Consider the following 5,642-nt stretch of genomic DNA (forward strand, 5'->3'; position numbering starts at 1 on the left):
AAAAGCTCACAAACCATAGCTATTTGATTAACTCCATATGTAGCCAAAGAATCAACCTTCATTGATAGCGCTTGGAGCTGGGCTGCAATAGCGGTGGCTGCATCAACTTCCAGAATACCTGCGACCTTGCCTGACGTCATCCTCTGAGTTGGGTTTTGATGCTCATTTTCAGCCATTGTCTCTATAAGATTATACGCCTCAGTATAGCTTTTAGCCCATAAGGCTCCTCCAGCTGTTGCATCGAGCATGGGCCGAGATTGGGCCCCCAAACCATTATAAAAACCAGTGATTACCATCCAATCCGGCATTCCATGATGTGGACATTTTCTCAACATTTCCTTGTAGCGTTCCCAAGCGTCGCACATAGATTCTGTAGGTTGCTGCGCAAACTGAGTAAGAGCACTCCTCATAGCAGCAGTCTTTGCCATTGGATAAAACTTCACCAGAAACTTTTGCGCAAGATCTTGCCACGTAGTGATGGACCCAGCTGGTTCAGAATGTAACCAGTCTTTAGCCTTATCCCTCAGTGAGAATGGGAAAAGCCTCAACTTGATAGCCTCATCAGTCACGCCATTATACTTAAAAGTGCTGCAGATCTCGACAAAATTCCTTATGTGCATGTTGGGGTCTTCAGTTGCCGCTCCTCCAAAAGAAACAGAATTCTGCACCATCTGAATAGTGCCCGGCTTGATTTTAAAGGTGTTAGCTTGAATAGCCGAATGAAGGATGCTTGACTGAATGTCATCAATTTTAGGCCGAGAAAAATCCATAAGAGCTGGATCAGCTTGAACAATACGATCTCCCATGTTTACTGGTTCTTTCTGCTCAGTTCCTGAATTCGAATCCTCAAAATCTAACTTCTCCGGAGTATCAAGAACTTCGTCTTTCTCCTCAGCTGTATCTAAGGTCCTCTTGCGAGCACGAGAACGAGTTTGCATAAACGCTTGCTAAAGTACCTGAAACACAACCGAAAAGAGTAATTAACTACTATGTCCTAATCACTGAGTCCTAATGACCAATGATGGTAAGTACATAAACTAAACAAATACGCCGAGTTCCCCGGCAGCGGCGCCAAAAACTTGTTAGGGCGAAAACATGCACTAATATTCACGCAAGTATACGCGTTCGCAAGTAATATAGAATACTTTCTAGTTCGTTCCCTCAGAGACTCAGACTAAGTTATTGTCTAATTAAACTCACTCACCAATGTATGATTACTTCTCAATGTTAAGATAACACTTAAAATTGTTGATTAAATATTAATTATAATTAACTACTTAGTTAACCACTTAACTAACACTTCAATTTATCAATAATAAAACACTCATGAGATCACAACTTCATTATTACTTCCTTCTATAGCCATTGTTATTACCTTTAGCATGTGACAGTGATGATATTAATCGAATAACACGGAACTGATAAAAGCCAACTTTCATTGTACTAATACCATTCTACCAAATATCCACAATTAAGATAGAAGTTGAATAGTCATCAATTATGTTGAGTTCCTATATGTCTACAGAAATTGACAACACAATGATTTAAGCACAAGTTATTTCTTTGATTACATAGGGCAAATAAAACTGTTAGAGTTACCCACTAATCATGCACAACGTACATGAACCTATGCTAGCATGGCAAGTTCTAAATCTCAAGATCCACCGTCGCTTCACAAGAGATTAACACCCTATCTTATATGTTCGCGACGCACATAAGACGAATACGCACAACCAATACTAGATATCATGCAATCATCACACACTAAAGTATTAAACAATTAACTAAAGAATTTCATAATAAATCCGTTGCAACCCCATGATCACGATTAGCCCATAATAGAACTTATCGCCATCATGGGTTCATATGAAATCATGATAAACAACACAAGAAAATAATAACTAAACTAATTATATTAAAACAGAGTACGTCACAAGAGTAAATAAGTCAAAGCAAGAAAACTAGCATCCAACGTTACAACGAAACAAGAATCACAAGAATATATGCTTCCTCTTCATTGCGGTGTACTAAATCGGCCTTCTTCCTTATCTCCTTCGCTTCTTGCGCAAAACACAATCTAAAACATAATCTCCTTTTTTCTTTTGTGAAAACGTCTCAAATCTACTTATATAATAGTCCCATAAAACTCAGATTACATAGAAGTTGGAAGCCAAACAGAAGTAGAAGTCTAAAATAATTTATCCTTTTCCCCGACCCTGCGCGGCCACTCAGCATTTCTGCGCGGGCGCGCAAGGCTGCTGCGCGGCCGCTCAGCATTGCTGCGCGGGCGCGCAGGACCCTACTGGAAAAAATCCAGGTTTGCTCCGTTTCTTCGCCGTAATCTGCCCGTTCTTTTCCTCTCGCAATGGTGAACACATGCCAAGGCTTATTCTTGATGATTCCTCCTCCGAAATGCAACTAATACCCTGAAATGCATAAACACTAGAAAAATGCATCAAATACACAAAATACTTGATTTCAAGACACCAATTTAAGCCATTTTAAGACGTTCTAAGTGGTATAAAATGCCACTTATCAGGTACATACATCCAGAAAGTGCTTAAAAGGTTTAGCATGGAAAACTCCAAAAGAGGTCTCATACCGATGAGCCATGGAGTGTCCCTTTCTGAAAAAATGTCTCCTAAGACACCTGAGGAAAGAGAGCGTATGAGTAAGATTCCTTATGCTTCAGCAATAGGATCTATCATGTACGCGATGTTGTGTACAAGGCCTGATGTTACTTATTCAATTAGTGTGACGAGCAGATATCAGTCCAATCCAGGTGAAGACCACTGGAAAGCAGTGAAAAACATCCTTAAGTACTTGCGAAGGACTCGGGACATTTTTCTTGTTTTTGGTGGTGAATCTGAGTTGAAAATAGAGGGTTATACTGACTCTAGTTTTCAATCAGAGAGTGATAGCAAATCCATGTCAGGGTACGTGTTTACTCTGAATGGTGGTACAATTCAGATTGTTGAAAGAGGAGATGTCAACGTCGAGAGAGTTGACACACATAACAACGTAGCAGACCCACTCACAAAGCCACTTTCTCAGAGTCACTTTGATTGTCATAAAGACAAGATGGGTATTAGATACCAGAGTGATTGGCTTTAGTACAAGTGGGAGATTGAAAGAGATATGTCCTAAGTCCAATCATGTATGAGGATTTAGGAATAACTTTTATGTAATCTGTTTTGATTTCATTGATATTAATAAAAGACTTGTTTTGTTTTTATTGCGGGCTCTATCTATTTAAATGTTTAAATAAGATATACCACAGTTTAGAGTAAAGCTTTTTATGGATTGTGATGAGATCATAATAATGAGACCTAAAAGATGATAACTCTAAACTTAAATAGTTCCTGGTCGTAGGATTACTAACTGGTAATTAATAATCCGCAAAGATCGGTACATACTATGCTTGCTTCATTATGAAGGATGTTTATTCTCATATATATTTGTGTGGTGACACTATAGCTAGTATGTAGGTGCTTATTATAGAATAAGTTCACTGAACATGACTCACACAGCTGAACAACTGATGGAGTTCACTCATGTGTCAACAGTTGTTCATATAGTGATAGTTGTACAAGTATCCTTAGACTTGAGGTCATCATAGTCATCTTGTGTACACTGAACTATACTTTGGTTTAGTTCTTAGTCTAAAGGGACAATTATAAGGGCTCTACTGGGTATAGGAATTTGTACACGAAGATAGTGTATGATCAATAAAGGATCTACCCATTCCAGTGAAGGAAGAGAATGTACAATACTGATCCACTTATGCTAGTTCAGGAATCTCTAACCAGAGTGAATGGAATTAGAAAGGAGTTTATAATTTACATTAAATAGAACTAAGCATAGTGAATGGGAAAGCAAGTGATTAAATAAGATAGGCTTGACACAAGTTCCATGCCTTGTATTTAATCGTGACATTGCAGGGTAGAAGGAATTGATTGTACGGTAACTACTCACTGAATAGGTTCTTGGTATTCTAAGCAGTGAATTCGTATTATCCGGATAGTCGCGATATGCTGAGAAGTATCCCTCACGATGTAGAATAAATATGATTAATTAATTAATCATATTTAATGAATTAGAGAATTTATATAAATAATGATAAAATAGTTTTATTATTATTTATTTCTACTACCGGCTTAATATTGAACCTACAGGGTCACACCATAAAAAAGAATGATTTAATGGTGGAGGAATTAATTAATAATGGCTGATAATTATTTATTTATGAAATAAATAATTAATTGGCAAATTTAATAATTGATTAAATAAGATTTAATTGATTATAAATTAATTAAGAAAAGGTTCTTAATATTATTAATTAAGAATTTAATTTTTGGAAATTAAATCAAGTGAGAGAATTATTTCTAAAGAGTTTAGAAAAAGGATTAATAATTAAAAGGTGTTTTAATTATTAGTGAGAATAAAAGGGTTAATAATAATAAAATTTTTATGGGAAAATTTTCAGCTGAAAATTTTGCCTATAAATATACTATTATAAACCCTATTTTTGCCTCATCTAAAAAGATTTATAAAACCCTAATTCTCTCCATCGCCTCCTCCTTCATTACATCATTTTCTTGGTGGATACCGGTGGAGTGCTTCACACTTGAGGAGCAGCTGCTAAGGATCTTCGTTCATCATTTTTGGATCACCATTAAAGACCTCCATCTTTCCATTAACGTAAAGCTTCTTAAGGTAAACATACTGAACTACGAATTAAATATTATTTTTCACATGGATCCTGCGGAGGGTTTCGTTTTTTTAAAGATTAAATTTACGTTTTTGCTGCGTTTATGTGCTAAAAACCCTTCAACCTATTCTTGATAGTCAGCTTATTCAGCTCTCGGTAGTCTATGCATAATCTAATACTACCATCCTTTTTCTTTACAAACAGTACTGGTGCACCCCATGGTGACACACTGGGTCATATCATCCCGTTATCTAATAATTCTTGCAGTTGAGAAGCTAGTTCCTTCATCTCAACTAGGGCCAGCCTATAAGGGGCCTTAGATACTGGTGTCGTCCCTGGTGCTAATTCTATAGTGAACTCTATTTCTCTGTCGGGTGGAAATCCTAGTTTTTCTCTGGAAACACATCCTTGAATTCATTTACTATTGGTATGTCCTGTAAGTTGGTAACTTCCTTCTTAGTATCCATCACATAAGCCAAGTAGGCCTCGCTACTTTTATTTAACAATCACTTAGCCTGAATCAAGGTCAGAAAATTTTGGGTCTTTCGTTGACCTTTAAACATTATTTCCTTTCTATTTTGCACTCTTATCTTTACTCTTTTCACTCACAATCTTTTTGCACTCCATTACTAGATAACCAGTCCATTCCTAGAATCACATCGAATTCTCCTAGCGCAAATGGGATTAAGTCAACCTCAAAGTCTTTCCCTTCTAGTTTCAACTTGCATTTAGGGTGTACTTGATTTACAGGAATTATTTCTCGATTCGCTACTTCCACTTGTAATACCTCACGTAAGGGTACAGCATTAAGATTTAACTTCCTAGAAAATTTTTGAGATATAAAAGACTTGGTCGCTCCAGAATCAAATAGAACATTTACATGTTCGGAATTTAACAGAAGTTTACCTGCTACCATATCAGTGTTCTGGAT

At 36.8% G+C, this 5,642-nt stretch overlaps 1 non-coding gene across 1 annotated transcript; it reads left to right on the plus strand.

Moving 5' to 3' along the window:
- The first annotated feature begins 306 nt into the window (after window positions 1–306).
- Window positions 307–413, plus strand: LOC141709661 (small nucleolar RNA R71). The gene has a single exon (XR_012570226.1). It is a non-coding gene; the product is annotated as a small nucleolar RNA R71 (small nucleolar RNA).
- Window positions 414–5,642: the final 5,229 nt, after the last annotated feature.

The sequence above is a fragment of the Apium graveolens genome, chromosome 2 (assembly GCF_009905375.1).
Source record: "Apium graveolens cultivar Ventura chromosome 2, ASM990537v1, whole genome shotgun sequence".
Taxonomy (NCBI): Eukaryota; Viridiplantae; Streptophyta; class Magnoliopsida; order Apiales; family Apiaceae; genus Apium; species Apium graveolens.